The sequence below is a fragment of the Saimiri boliviensis genome, chromosome 11 (genome assembly GCF_048565385.1).
Source record: "Saimiri boliviensis isolate mSaiBol1 chromosome 11, mSaiBol1.pri, whole genome shotgun sequence".
Taxonomy (NCBI): domain Eukaryota; kingdom Metazoa; phylum Chordata; class Mammalia; order Primates; family Cebidae; genus Saimiri; species Saimiri boliviensis.
This window is the reverse complement of record NC_133459.1, coordinates 90,746,062-90,762,819: the sequence shown is the minus strand read 5'-3', so window position 1 is coordinate 90,762,819 and position 16,758 is coordinate 90,746,062. Positions and strand designations below refer to the sequence as shown.

The 16,758-nt window shown below is 37.1% G+C and overlaps 1 non-coding gene across 1 annotated transcript; it reads right to left on the bottom strand.

The window, feature by feature from the left end:
• Window positions 1-16,358: 16,358 nt before the first annotated feature.
• On the bottom strand, window positions 16,359-16,465 carry LOC141580485 (U6 spliceosomal RNA). Its single transcript, XR_012512653.1, has one exon. It is a non-coding gene; the product is annotated as a U6 spliceosomal RNA (small nuclear RNA).
• Window positions 16,466-16,758: the final 293 nt, after the last annotated feature.

The following is a 16,758-nucleotide window of genomic DNA, read 5'->3' as shown; positions in this document are numbered from 1 at the left end:
AACCTTTTTTTCTAGGTTCTTAGTTTCTTTGCACTGGATTAGCACATGTTCTTTTAGCTCTGAGAAGTTTGTTATTACCCACTTTCTGAAGCTGGTTTCTATCAATTCATCAGATTCATTCTCCATCTATCTTTGATCCTTATCTGGTGAGGAGTTGTGATCCCTTGGAGGAGGAGAGGCCTTCTGGTTTTTGGTATTTTCTTCCTTTTTGCACTGGTTTCTTCCCATCTTAGTGGCTTTATCTACCTGTGGTTTTTGTACTTGGTGACTTTCAGGTGGGATCTGTAAGTGGACATCCTTTTTATTGATGTTGTAGCTATTTCTTTCTGCTTCTTACTTTTCCTTCTAGCACTCAGGCCCCTCTGCTGCAGGATCACTGGATGTCCACTTCAGATCCCACTCATCTGGGAATCACCCATGGGGCTGCAGAACAGCAAGGGTTGCTGACACTTTCTCCCTCTGCTATTCTCATCCCAGAACGATACCCGTCAGATGTTGGCTTGAGCTTTCCTTTATGAGGTGTCTTTTTGGGTATATGGGGCTCAGAGAGTTGCTTGAAGAAACAGTCTGTCCCTTATAAGAACTGAAGTGCTGTGCTGGGAGTTCTGTTGTTTTGTGCAGAGCTGCTGGGCTGGTACCTTTAAGTCTGCTGCAGCTGAACTCATAACCTCCTGTTTTTCCAGGTGCTCTGCCCTAGGAAGGTCAGCTTTATTTATAAGTTCCTGTAGTGCTGCTGCCTTTTTCACAGATGCCCTGCCTGGCACGAAGTAGTCTGCATTGGTAGTGGCAGACTGCCTTGGTAGTAGGGGATGCCCTCCCTCCCACGGAGCTGGGCCATCCCAGTTCCAACTGCGCTTGTTGTGAAACTCTTAATCCAAAGTGTTTCAGATTTCTTGTCTCATGGGGGTGGTACCCATCAAGCCAGATCACCTGGTTTCCTGTCTCAGCCCCCTCCCTTTCAGTTGAATGGGCAGCTCTGTCTCCCAGGCATTCCCGGCACCAGTTGAAATGGCCACCCAAACTTTTGTGAGTTTCTTTGTGCTGACCCAGCACTGGCTGAAAGCACTGGTGCTTTTCTGCTCAAGAATCTCCTGGTTTGTGGGCAGTGAAAGCTTGTTTAGAAATGTAGTGAGCACTCACCTTCTGTGCTGTTCTCGCTGGGAACTGCACTCCAGAGATGCTCCTATTTAGCCATCTTGGATCCTCCTTAATATCATGATTTCTAAGAAAAACTTTATAAGTCGTATGTTATTTATAATTCATATTTTGAATTAAAGGCTTCTTTTGTATTACATGTTTACACCACAGACATAACTGTGATTTTCTAGAGGATCACTTGAAGTAGCATCAGACAACATAGGGTAAATTCTTCACAATATACTATATACATCTGTGTGTGTGTGTGTGTGTGTGTGTGTGTACACACACACATATATGTATAAATATACAAACACACATATACATATATATATACACACACTTATATACATATATATATATATATATATATATATATATATACACACATACACACACACGCATGCACACGTTTATTTTGAAACAGAGTCTCACACTGTCTGTCGCCCAGGTTGGAGTGCAATGACATGATCTCAGCTCACAGCAACCTCCACCTCCTGGTTCACATGATTCTCCAACCTCAAACTTTTGAGTAGCTGGGATTACAGATGCACACCACCATACTTGACTAATTTTTTAATTTTTAGTAGAGATGAGGTTTCTCTATATTGGCCACACTGGTCTCGAATTTCTGACCTCGTGATCCATCCGCCTAAGGGCAAAGAAATTTTTGGAGGACATTGAAAGTGTGAAAGGAAAGAATGCTAATGTTCTAAAGGCTATAAAATTGGATAAGGAAGAATGAACAAAGACAGTATTTAAGGACAGTGGACAGCTTAGCATTTTGACAACGAAGAATAAAATGGTCAGTTCTGAATTGGAGAATGTAAGACACAACTAGGAAACACTGGAAATGGAAATTCAATCATGTCATTGTAGACTGGCTACTGCTCTACATGACTGTGACTAAAGCCAGATAGCAGAAAGAAACTTCTTTCCAGAGAACAAAACCTGAACAGGTTTATTTACAGGAGACAATGAATTCTCATACTTCTAACCTGAAAAAGAATAGCAAGATTCTTTCTGAACAACTGTCATGCTTATTGTAAAATTAACAGCCTAAAAATTCAGCTCCATCACACAAGATAAGCTGTGAGAGAAAAGACAGGGCAGGCTGTCATCTTTCCTGTTGGAGGAACTTAATTATTCCAGCCTGCGGGCATTGGAGAGTACAAACCCACCAGGAGCAGAGGAGTTCCCACAGCACAGCACAGCTGCTTTACCAAATCATGGCCAGACTGCTTCTGTAAACAGGCTCCTGATCCTGTTCCTTCTTACTGAACAGGACCTCCCACCTGGGGCTTACAGCTACCCTCACAGGTGTTCCATGGCCAATGGAGATTTGAGACATTCCTTAGACAGAGCTCCCACAGAGAGGGGCGGGCCACCAACTTTGCTGTTTGGGTGACTAGCTGTTCTGACCTGTGGGCTTTGGATAGCTTAAGCTGAACAGGCCTGGAAGTGGTAGCGCAGCACAGCAGGGCCACCTTGCAAAAACATGGCCAGACTCTTGTTTAAGTCAGTCCCCAACCACATTTCTAATTCCTGGGTGGAGCCTTTCAACAAGTTTATCTGGCTGCCTTCACTGCTGTTCTCTGGCTGACAGATGTTTCAAGGTCTCCCTGAGTCAGAGCTTCCAGGGGGAGGACCAGACTGTCATCTTTGCTGTTTAGGCGACTCAGCCATCTCAATCTTGGGGCTTCAGAGTGTCTGAGGCAACCAGGTGCTGAAGTGAACCCTCAGCACTGCACAGCTGCCCTACAGAAACATGGCCAGACTTTTCTAAAAGCAAGTCTCTGTTCTTATTCCTCCCGACTAAACAAGACTTCGGACCTTGTCTCCAGCCACTTCCTATAGTTGTGTTCAGATTGGCAACAGGATTGTACCTCAGTGGTACAGAGCTCCGAGAGGAAGAGACACACTGTCATCTTTGCCTTTTTTGCAGCCTTCACTGGTGATACCAAACCCACCGGCTGCTGCAGCTTCTTGGAGCAGAGAGTGTCCGCTGGGATGATTCTGAAACTGGGTGCTCAGTTCTGGAACTGGAAACCCCACAGCCTCGCGGGTTTAGACGCCAAAAGTATTTATTAACAGTAAACATATTAATTATTTAAAACATCTCTTTATAGTTATTAGAGAAGTTGATAGTTACAATATAATGTTGCCTCACATTGGTTTTTAATTTTAACTGTGTCAGGCTTAACTTATGTCAGTTTTATGTATTGAAAACTGGACTCATTATAGACAGAATTCAGAGTTGACATGATATTTCCTCCAGGGCACAAGCTACTCTAAAGGACTAGATAAGGTTAGTTGACATACCTTTGATTTTTTGAAAAAATGCATATATTATGTTACTGTTTACTATTAATGAATACATGAGAGATACTGACTTAAAAGCCAGGAAAATAAATCTTTATTAAAACAACTAATTCTGTTCCAGATAATTTTCTAAGCACATTAAACATATTCAATTATTATGGACATCAGTTAACTTATGTACTATTACTTCATTAATTTTACAAATAATAAAATAGGCCTCAGAGTAATAAAGTAACTTGAAAAAGATCACACAGCTCATAGATAGTGATTTCAACACATATGAGGAGGTGATTAGCCTAACTTTGAATGCTGCTTTAATCTCTATGTTTTACTCATCTCTAACTGGGGAAAGTGACAATAAACTACCTCACAGGACTGATGTGAGGTTTGAGGTATGAGAGCTCTGTAGAAATCTAAATTTAAGTAACAGTTTTCATTTGTATACTCTTGCAGGAAGGATTAAATTAGTTAGAATTCCTTAAGTAATTGCAAGATAATACAATAGGAAAAAATACATCAAACTAGTTACAGAGATAACTGAGCCCTAGATCAACAGTTTCTAGCCTTAGAAAAGTCATTTCCCTTTTATATTATTTCTTCACTTATAAACAAGACACAACACCTACCTTCCCTACTTCATAGGTTGACAATACAGAATATGTAATGTATATACGTACATGTACACACACACCACATAATGTATATTACATACAGTTAAATAGTATATAATAGAGCAAATAATGAGAATATATTCAAATATAAATGTTTATGATAAATACATAACATAGTATTTTAAATATAACTTATCTTGAGATGTGTCTGTTCATATCCTTGTCCATTTTTTGATAGAGTTGGGTTTGTTTTGTTTTGTTTTTCTCTTTGTTCTTGTTGTTCATTTGCTTATTGATTTAAATTCCTTACAGATTCTGGGTCTCAGACCTTTATCAGATGCATAATTTGTGAGTATCTTCTCTCATTGTGTGGATTATCTGTTTACTTGTTGACAGGTGTCTTTTGCTGTGCAGAAGTTCTTTAATTAGGTACTACTTACTTGTTATTTTTTTTTTTTTTTAATTTCAATTGCTTTGAGGGAATTTGCCAAGAGTTCTTTGCCAAGGACAATGTCAGAAAGAGTATTTCCCAGATTTTCTTCTAAGATTTTTATAGTTAGAGATCTTTAATCCATCTTGAGTTAATTACTGCACATGGTTAAATGTGAGTATCCAGTTTCTTTCTTCTCCTTATGGCTAGCCAGTTATTTCGGCATCATTTATAAAATAGAGAGTCCTTTCTCCATTGGTTGGATCAGGTGGTTGTAGGTGTGTGGCTTTATTTCTGGGTACTCTATTTGGTCCCTTTGGTCTACATGTTTGTTTTTGTGTCACCACCATGCTGTTTGGGTCACTTCGGCCATGTAGTATATGTTCAAGTGGGGCAGTATGATGACTCCAGCTTTGCTCTTCTAGCTTAGGATTCTTTGGGCCATTCTGGCTCTTTTCTGCTTCCATATGAGTTTTGGAATATTTTTTGTAATTAGGTGAGAAATTATGTTGGTAGGTTAATAAGAAATAACATTGAATCTGAAGATCGTATTGTAGTTCTCCTTCAAGAGCTCTTTCACCTCCTTGGTTAGCCACATTCTTGGGTATTTCATTTTATTTGTGACTGCTGTATTTTTTATTTGACTCTCAGCTTGCATGTTATTGGTGTACAGAAATGTTACTAATTTCTATGCATTGATTTTGTATCTTGAGATATTATTAAAATAATTTGATACTTCAAGGAACCTTTTGGCAGAGTCTTTAGAATTTTATAGATATAGAATCATATCACAGTGAAGAGAGATAGTTTGACTTGTGTTCTTCCTGTTTGGATGACTTTTATTTATTTATCTTGCCCAACTGCTCTGGCCAGGACATTCAGTACTATGCTGAATAGGAGTGGTGAGAGTGGACACTCTTGCATTGCTTCAGGCCTCAAGGGAAATGGCTCATTGTTTGCCTGTTCGGTATGATGCTGCCTGTGCGTTTGTCATAGGTGGCTCTTACTGTTTTGAGGTATGGCCGTTTGATACCATGTCTGTTAAGGATTTTATCAGCAAGTAATGTTGGATTTTATCTAAAGTTTTTCTGTGTCTATTGAGATTGTTATATGGTTTTGCCTTTAATTCTGTTTATGTGGCGAATGACATTTATTGATTTGCATATGCCAAGCCAGCCTTACATTCCGGGAATAAAGCCCAGATGATCATGACAAATTAGCATTTTAACATGTTTCTGGCTTTAGTTTGCTCATATTTCCTTGAGAGTTTTTGCCGCTATGTTTTTTAGGGATATTGACCTGAAGATTTACTATTTTGTTTTATCTCTACCAGATTTTGGTATCAGGTAGATGTTGGCTTCTTAGAATGAGTTAGAGAGGAATCCCTCTTTCTCATTTTTTTTGGAATAGTTTCCATATGATTAATATCAGTTATTCCTTGAACATCTGGTAGAATCCAGCTGTGAATCCATCTAGTCCAGGACTTTTTTAGTTGGCAGTTTTTCTATTACTGATTCAATTTTAAAATTTGTTACTGTCTTTTTCAAGTTTTCACTTTCTTCCTGGTTCAATGTTGGGATGTTGTATGTTTCCAGAAATTTATCTATTTTCTCTAGATTTTTAAAAATTTGTCTGCATAGAGGTGTTAATAATAATTCCTAAGGATCTTTTTTTATTTCTATGAGATCGGCAGCATTTTCATCATTGCCATTTCTCACTGTACCTATTGGTTCTTCTCTCATTCTTTTTTGTTAAACTAATCTAGTTAAAGCTACCTATTCCTGATGTGTTGTTATAGTTGCAAGAAGAAAGGAAAAACTGCATATTAACTTCTAAGTTGATTAGCTGATTGGAGAATGTAAGGATTTATAACTTTATATTATTATTATTATTATTGTATCTAATTATGTTCCATCCTGAGAGTTGTGGTGAGAAACCTTTAGAGTAATAATATTTTGGCTTTTTCTGGTGTTCTGTTTTGTCTTCTTATTTCTTACATTGCTTTGTGCGGTCAGACAGAGAGTGCCAATGAACTAACTATGGGAGTTGATGCCATTTGATAACTACAAGGCATGGTTCATAACAGATAGGTTATTATAAAAGCAGAAAAAAATGCCTTCTAAGAAGCTAAGTATAGTTAATTAAATTTTAAAACTGCTTACAGTATGTCATTGCAATGGAACTGAGAAGCCAAATGGTAGTTAGAAATCGTTGCTTGGGCCCCAGGCACAGAACATTTTAAAAGTTCCATAATATAAGAAGTATTCTCATTCAAAGTATGATAAATGTATCTTTGTTCACTTGTAAACTTAGTGCTTGGTGTGAAATCTTTGTTCAAACATTTAGACTGTTCTGTGGACTAAAGGGGAAAAGGTTGTGGGCATAGATCAAATTAGTGGAGACGTCAATTTGTGAAGCTGAGAGCTAGTAATAGAAGACTGCCGATTCTGGACATATCACCAACTGTCAGCATTTGTTCTAAAATTTTTGTATATAAATAGCAGTCTAAACTCAACATTACTTATAAGGGAGTCATCCATAAGAACTCTGTAGTTCAGATCTATTATCAGCTATTAGTTAGAAAACAGAGGTTTCTGCCTGAACAACTTAATATAAGAAAATAATTCATTATTATTTTCTCATATCTCTTATAACTCCTGCTTCATAGTGGTTACTTAATAAAGAATGATAATAATAAAGATAATGATTAATGATAAAATTGATAGCAATAGCTACTTTTTATTGGTCACATATCGAGTGCCAGGAACTCCAAAAACATTACCTTATTTAATTCTGAAACACACTCTACAACGGTATTATTTATCCTTTTCTTATTGTGAGAATAGTAAGATATAAAGAAGTTGAGTAGCATGCCAAAAGTCAAATAATTATCATGCTAAAATCGCCAGATTTAAAAAGAAACATGCCTCTAAACCCAAGTTTCTTCTTCTCCCCAAAAATGTAAACTGATTCTTTTGGGTGACAGAGTCGATGGAGGGATGGATATATAAGTTCTCAATTTTTATCTAGACTAATTCATGAGTTCTAATGTTTGCAGATACACAACACACACACATGCACACAGTGTTACTACACAATACTTAAGAAGTGTTCAGGATGGGCGTGATGGCTCATGCCTGTAATTCCAGCACTCTGGGAGGCCGAGGCGGGTGGATTATTTCAGATCAGGAATTCAAGACCAACCTGACCAACATGGTGAAACCCAGTCTCCACTAAAAATACAAAAAAAAAAAAAATAGCTGAATGTGGTGGTGCATGACTGCAGCCCCAGCTACTTGGGAAGCAGTGGCAGGAGAACTGCTTGAACTTGAAAGGCAGAGGCAGTGAGCCGAGATCCTGCCACTGCACTCCAGCCTGGGTGACAGAGAGAGACTCCATCTCAAAAAAAAAAAAAAAAAAAAAAAGGTGTCTATAAGAAGTACAGCAATCTAAGAAATCTAAGAGAGAAGTAATAGTCATTGTCATTTTCCAGATATTTACACACGGTAATAATTTTATGTGTTATTTGTGACTTCTCTGCTCAATCTCTACCAACACAATAGTCCACTCCTCACAAGCTCTTTTCCTCTGAGTAGCTGTGCCCTCCAGGTGGCTTTCAGGGAAAAGTTTCTTTTAAGAAGTCACTACACAAACACTTGTCCATATTGTCTCTTGTGGTCTGTGCCTGGTCAATTAGAAATAGGCATGTACTTCTTCTTGCCTCCTCTTAAAAATATAATAACTCGTATTTCTGTTTGCTTATCATTTATTGCAAAAATTTGAAAACACTGCTTGTTTTAGTTTCAATAAAATTTTCTTTAAATTTCATTTGACCTAAAAAATAATATCACAGTGAAGCTTTTGTCAGCCCCAACTATTTCACACATTTATCACTGTCAGCAACAGTGATAAATGGACATCAGGTGGGGACAGTAAGAGCAACAACTACTGGATCTATTTTGTGTATTTTTAGGTGTTGTGGGTAATGCTTATAAATTTAAAAAACTCTCTAATTGCCTTTAAAATAATGAATGCTTAAATCAAATTAATTTTTTCAGAAAAATAAAAACTCTAATACCTTTTACTTCACATGACTTTAGTAATATTTGAGAAATAAAGACAGTTTTAAAGTTTATTGGTAAAATAAAGACATTAGCTCTAAATTAGGCAGGTCAGATATTAGGTTTGTAAAATGATTTAAAGTAATAAACTGCTTTTTTGAATTTTAAAATTTGTTCAACTTACCTGCTTTGGAGTCACTAGATTCTAGGTAAGGTCTGGGAACATGTGGAGTTAGCCGTGCTCCCTGGCTATGCTTGAAAAAGTCAGACTTTACATGCACTTGTGTCTGGTGTCCTAGGCTTCATACCTAGTACAAAATTAAAATAACTTACCTGCCAGGTGTTTCACCAAAAAAAAAAAAATTGCTAAGAGCTAACATTGTAACATATAATTGAGACTACTGAAAAAAGTTTTACATGGAAGCTTTGTGGAAAAAGTGAAATGTGCTTTCATTAAAACATTATAAGGCATTAGAATGTAAATGTTTGCTTAGTTCAGAAGGTTAAAAATTGTTTTGACCTAAATAGAATGAAGCTAAAGGTTTGAGCAAGTTGTGGAAGGTTTGTGAAATAGTCATCTTGTAAAAGAAACACCATGTGAACACACTGGCTAAATTTAAAGGAGTATTGTTCAGTTTTTCCATAAATTGAACATTGGAATAAAAACACAACAGGGCTTTCTTAGAGCACTAATTTTGCTTTAATACAAATTTGTAAAATGTTATCAAAAGCTTATAAGAATTTCAACTTACAGTCAAACTGATGAAGACTGGATGAATTCATCTTTAAGGTTTTATTAAAAATTTGAGTTGACATTAACAGTACACTAATGCAAGAGTGAAATTTGGATTTCTTTCTTGAATATGATTTTAACATAATATTAAAGAATAAAAAAGATTTCTGTCTCTCCTCAAATAAATTACAGGAAAAAGAAGGGAAAGACACACATTGCTTGAAAAGCTGAGTCTTCTATCAATGAGTAAAGGCTTTTGCCTTTAAACATTTTTTGAGTTACTATTTTGGCTAAATGAATGACTTACTGTGACCTGGCATTTCATTTTATATCAATTGTTTTAGGCCTTTAGTATATTTATATCCATATTAATATATTTGATACACTTCCCCAAATCCAATTTTATCTTCAAAATTAAGTCTTTTTGACTTCTTAATTTGGAATGCAAAAGAGGGCACTGAAAAATCCAAAAGAGAAGTATATGGAATTATTTGACATGTTGTTACATGAGGAGTACTGTCAAAATAAGAAATATTTGAGTTTCTTCAGATTGTATTCTAGGCAATGTTAATATATGTTTGAAAATTGTATGAAATTCCTAAAATTCTAATATGCCAAAATATGTGCTATCAATTATATTGTTTCCATGATAAATTGTAGACCACAGAAATGAACAAACTTTCTTGTCAATCATGTAACTATAACTATTTAACATCATTTCCACACTTAACTGCTTAATACTGATGCAGTTTCTGAAAACTTGACAAGCACAAAATGTCCTAGAATATGGTGTCTTTTAGGAGGTTCCTGAAATAATAGAAAGACCACGAAAAAGAGTTCTTGAATACAGATTTCTGGAAACTTTAGAATCACATCATTTGTCAAATAATCCCAAATACTTTAAGGACTGTGTAAGATTTCCTGGAATTTTAATGAAAAGACTTATTTGTTTTTAAAACTCCTACCCAAATAGAAGAAAAATTAATTCAATACCAAGAAAACACTTTGTCAGACTGTCATTCTTAATCAGCTGTCATTCTAAATTGTTTATATATACAGTTTGAATGAACTCCATGATCTAAGTCAAGTTACCTATGACAACCCATCAGTTACAAGTACTGTGAACCTAAATTGGAGAAACAACTGATATTTAAATGGATATAAGTTCAATGTTAAGCATGGACTCATGGAGAACCAAGACAGCTGCCTTGTCCTTCCTGGGTCCATACTTAAAGTTCTTCTTAAAGGAGAACTAGAAACCGTTGCTCAAAGAAATAAGAGAGGTCACAAACAAATTTTTAAAATCCATGCTCATGGATACAAAGAATCAATGTTATTAAAATGGCCACATAGTCAAACTAATTTACAGATTCAATGGTATTCCCATCAAGCTACCATTGTCATTCTTAAGAGAATTGGCAAAAACTACCTTTAATTTCATATGGGATGAAAAAAGAGCCTGCATAGCCAAGCAAAAAGAGTAACGCAGGAGACATCACACTACCAGACTTCAAACTATATTATCACTACATTATCAGATTACAGTAACCAAAACAGCATGGTACTGGAACCAAAACAGATATATGGACCAATGGAACAGAACAGAGGCCTCAAAAATAATGCCACACATCTAAAACCATCTGATCTTTGACATACAAGAACAATAAATAAATAAATAAATAAATAAATAAATAAATAAATAAACCAATGGGGAACAGATTCCCTATTTAATAAATGGTGTTGGGAAAACTGGCTAGCCATATGCAGAAAACTGAAACTGGACCCCTTAATTACACCTTATACAAAAATTAACACAAGATGGATTAAAGCCTAAAACAGAAGACCTAAAATTATAAAAACCCTAGAAAAAAACTCTAGGCAATACCATACAGAACATAGGCATGGGCAAAGACTTTATGACCAAAACACCAAAAGCAATGGCAACAAATGTCAAAATTCACAAATGAGATCTAATTAAACTAAAAAGCTTCTGTACAGAAAACTAAAATGAAACAAAACACATCTATCATCAGAGTGAATGGGCAACCCACAGAATGGGAGAAAATTTTTGCAATCAATCCATCTGACAAAGGGCAAATATGCAGAATCTATAAAAAACTTAAGTTTACCAGAGAAAAACCAACTACATCAAAATGTAGGTAAAGAATATAAACAGACACCCCTCTAAAGAAGACATTTATGAAGACAACAAACACATAATGACAAGCTCATCATCACTTGTCATTTCAGAAAAACAATTATTGGAAAAGTCAGAAAACAACCGATGCTGGAGAGGATGTAGAGATATAGGAAATCATTTACACTGTTGGTGGGAGTGTAAATTAGTTCAACCATTGTGGAAGACAGTGTGGTGATTCCTCAACGATCTAGAAATAGAAATGCCATTGGACCCAGTAATCCAACTACTGGGTATATGCTCAAAGGATTATAAATCATTCTACGACAAAGACATATGCACACATATGTTCACTGCAGCACTGTTCACAAGAGCAAAAACTTGGAACCAACCCAAATGCTCATCAATAATAAACTGGATAAAGAAAATGTCACACATATACACCAACAGCCATGAAAAAGAATGAGTTCGTGTCCTTCTCAGGGACATGGATGAAACTAGAAACCATCCTTCTCAGCAAACTGACACAAGAACAGAAAACCAAACACCACATGTTCTCACTCATAAGTGGGAGTTGAACAATGAGAGTACATGGACACAGGGAGGGGAACATCACACTCTGCAGCCTATCGGAGTTGGGCCTAGGGGAGAAATAGCATTAGGATAAATACCTAAGGTAGATCATGGGTTGATGGGTGCAACAAGCCCCCACGGTATGTGTATACCTATGTAACAAACATGCATGTTCTGCATATATACCGCATAATTTAAAGCACAATAATAAGAAGAATAAGAAATCTGCTTTTAATTATAAAGCTCTTAAGGAAAATCCTTTTGAATCTCTTGCTACCACATCATAGCTGGGACAAACTGCTAATATTTTAAAAATAAATATCAAACCAGAAAGAACTAGATTTAGGAACCAAACTCAAGTTGCTGTAGGGAACAGGGCAGAATGTTGGGATTGAAAGGTCACCACTGCTCCTTCAGTCTGGCCTTGGCTGACAAAAGGTGGCCTAATGTGGACAGAAACTCTTAGGTTATAAAAAAAAGGAATTTCTGCTCACTAGAAAATACATACTTGGTAGCTACAAAGTTTTAGCCAATTCAGATCACTTGCTTCCCAAAATTTGGAATATTTCCTTGGATTTGACCAAGTCAGAAAGATATGGTCATACTTGATGGAAGAAAAGTGAAATAACAAAATCTAAAACATAAATAAATAAAAAAGTTAAGCAAAATAAAAAAATGCACAATAAATATGCTTACTGAGTGTTATAATGTTAAGGAGAAATTAAAACCAAGTGTTCGGTAATCTTAACTTTTAGTCATTAAGGAAAAATTTTAAGATGAATCTCTAATTTAGCCACTTACCTGGAAATAAGGCTCAGACTGATGACTGTTCTCTACCATCTTAGAAGCAGGAAAAAATTCACACTCACCTTTCCTGTCAGAAGCAAGCTGAAACTCAAGAAAGGAAGTGCCTGCTCTCCACCATCATGGAAGCAGAAAAACTTGTCTTCCTTACCAGAAATGAGAAAAACTTCACAAAAGGAGCTGTAAAGCAAAATCAACCTTAGCTCTGAACCAAATTTTGGGAGATCCGGGACTCTCCAGGGGGCAGAAGCTCCCAAACCTCAGCAAATTATCTATCCTATTGGTTTGAACAATAAGGATACCAGGTTGGTATCAAGCAATAATAACATTTATCAAAGGTCAGGGCCACATTGGTAATGTCCTTCTCTCTCTCTCTCTTTTTTTTTTTTTTTTTTGAGGCAGAGTCTCTCTCTGTTGCCAGGCCTCAGACTGGAGTGCAGTTGCACGATCTCAGCTCACTACAACCTCTGCCTCCTAGGTTTAAGCAATTCTCTGGCCTCAGCATCCCAGGTAGCTGGGACTACAGGCACATGCCTCCATGCCCAGCTATTTTTTTTTTTTTTTTTTTGGTATTTTTAGTAGGGATTGAGTTTCACCATGTTGGCCAGGATTGTCTTGACGTCTTGACCTCAAGATCCACCCTCCTTGGCCTCCCGAAGTGCTGGGATTATAGGCTTGAGCCACCGTGCCAGGCCCATGTCCTTCTCTTTTTATCTTTATTCGTACAGCCTGTTTTGTCAGAAACTAGGATTGCAACACCTGCTTTTTTCTGTTTCCCATTTGCTTGAAGGATTTTTCTCCATTCATTTTAAGCCTATGTGTGGGAGTTCATGTGAGATGGGTCTCTTAAAGACAGCATACTCAAATGAGTCTTGGTCCTTCATTCATCTTGCTGCCCTAAGTCTTTCAGTTGGAGCATTTAGCCCAGTTGGTTAGCACTGATATGTATGGATTAGATTCTGACATCACACTGTTAATTGATAATTTTGCAGACTTGTCTATGTGGTTGGTTTTTTAGTATCACTGATCTGTGTAATTCAGTGCATTTTTGTAGTGGCTGGTGATGATCTTTTCTTTCCATATTAAGTTCTACTTTTAGGAGCTCTTGTAAGGTAGATCTTTTGATAATGAATTCCCTCAGCATTTGCTTGCCTGAAAATGATCTTATTTCTCCTTCACTTATGACACTTAGTTTTGCTGGACTTGAAATTCTGGGTTGAAATTTTTTCTTTAAAATTTGAATGGCTTGTAGGGTTTTAGCTGAGCAGTCCACTGTTAGTCTGAAGAGATTCCTTTTGTAGGTGACCTTGTCTTTCTCCCTAGCTGCCTTTGACAATTTTTATTTCATTTTGACCTCAGAGAACCTGATGATTATGTGTCTTAGGGATGTTCTTCCCGTGGCATATCTGAGGTTCTCTGGATTTCCTGAATTTGAATGTTGTTCTGTCGTGCTAGGTTGGGAAAATTCTCATGAATGATATTCTGAAATATGTTTTCCAAGTTGGTTCCATTTTTGTCATTTCTTTCAGGTATATTAATAAGGCATACATTGCCTTTTTTCATAATCCTTTATTTCTCAAATGTTTTGTTCATTTCTTTTCATTCTTTTCCCCCATTCCTGCCCCTTTTCTTTCAGAAAGCCAGTTTTCAAGCTCTGAGACTCTTACCTTTGATTGGTCTATTCTACTAGGTGATCTTGCACATGAGATGGTGCTGGTCTGACCTCAGCACTCCTTAGTCTGCTTGCCTCTCCCAGGACCCCAGCCTGGCCACACCTGCTTACAGGGCACTCTTGGGTGCCCACACACATTACAAGAATTTTTATAATGCAATCACACACAATTACCATGTGGCTGCATTATAAAAATTCATGTAGTGTGCTTTTCAGCTCTATCACATCAGTTTATTCTTTTTTTAAAAATTGTACTTCAGGTTATAGGGTACACATGCAGATCATGCAGAATTGTTGCATAGGTACACACATGGCAATGTGATATCCTGCCTCCATCCCGTCACCTTCATCTAGCATTTCTCTTCATGTAATCCTTCCCTGACCTCCCCACCCCTTGGTGTCCCCCTGTTGGCCACCCCCAAAAAGACCCCAGTGTGTGATGCTCCCCTCCCTGTGTCCATGTATTCTCATTATTCATCACGCACCTATGAGTGAGAACATGCAGTGTTTGATTTTCTGTTCTTCTGTCAGTTTGCTAAGGATGATGGTTTCCAGATTCATCCATGTCCCTACGAAGGACACAAATTCATCGTTTTTTGTGGCTGCATAGTATTCCATGGTGTATGTATGTCACATTTTCCTTGTCCAGTCTATTGTCGCTGGACATTTGGGTTGTTTTCAGGTCTTTGCCATTGTAAACAGTGTCACTGTGAACATACGTGTGCATGTGTCTTTATAATAGAATGATTTATAATCCTTTGGGTATATACGCAGTAATGGGATTGCTGGGTCAAATGGAATTACTATGTCCAGGCCCTTGAGCAAGTGTTACACTGCGTTCCACAATGGTTCAACTAGTTTACACTCCTAGCAACAGTGTAAAAGTGTTCCTATTTCTCCACATGCTCTCTGGTATCTGTTGTCTCCAGATTTTTTAATGGTCACCATTCTAACTGGCATGAGGTGATATCTCAATGTGGTTTTGATTTCTCTAATAATCAGTTATGCTGAGCATTTTTTTCATGTGTTTCTTGGCCTCATATATATCTTCTTTTCAAAAGTGTCTGTTAATATCATTTCCCTAATTTGAATGGGTTTGCTTGCTTTTTTTCTTGCAAATCTGTTTTACTTCTTTGTAGATTCTGGATATCAGCCATTTGTCAGATGGGTAGATTGCAAAAATTGTTTCCCATCCTGTTGGTTGGTGGTTCACTCTAATGATTGTTTCTTTTGCTGTACAGAAGCTCTGGAGTTTAATAAGGTCCCATTTGTCTATTTTCGTTTTTGTTGCCAATACTTTCGGTGTTTTAGTCATGAAGTACTAGCCTATACATATATCCTGAATGGCTTTGCCTGGGTTTTTTCTCTAGATTTTTTATGGCATTAGGTCTTATGTCTAGATCTTTAATCCATCTGGAAGTAATTCTACTGTAAGGTGTCAGGAAGAGGTCCAGTCTCTGCTTTCTTCACACTGGTAGCCAGTTTTCCCAACGCCAATTATTAAACAGAAAATCCTTTCCCCATTGCTTGTGTTTGTCAGGTTTGTCAAAGAAGAGATGGTTGTAGATGTGTGGCATTGCCACAAGGACCTCTGTTCTGTTCCATTGGTCTATGTCTCTATTTTGGTACCAGTACCATGCTGTTTTGATTACTGTAGCCTTGTAGTATAGTTTGAAATCAGGTAGCATGATGCCTCTTGCTTTGTTCTTTTTGCTTAGCATTGTCTTGGCTATGCAGAGTCTCTTTTGCTTCCATATGAACTTTAAGGTGGGTTTTTCCAGTTCTGTGAATAAGGTCATTGGTAGCTTGATGGGGACAGCAGTGAATCTATAAATTACTTTGGGCAGTATGGCCATTTTCACGATATTGATTCTTCCTAAAAATATGAAATGCTTCATGAATTTGCATGTCATCCTTAAGCAAGAGCCATGCTAATCTTGCCTGTATGAATCCAATTTTAATATATGTTCTGCCATAGCAAGCACCGGTAAGGTTCTTTATACTGGCTCTATTGCCTGTTAGCTCCTGCGATGTTTCACAATGACTTTTGGCTTCCTTGCATTGGATCATGACATACTTCTTTCACTCAGTGAACTTTGTTTCTACCCACATTCTGAATTCTACTTGTATCATTAAAGACATGTCAGCCTCTGATCAGTTCTGAAAACTTGAACAGGCTGAACAGTTGATGTAATCATCTGGAGGAAAGAAGACATGCTGACTTTTTGAGTTTCAGTGTTCTTGCACTGATTCTTCCTCATCTCTATGATCTTATTCG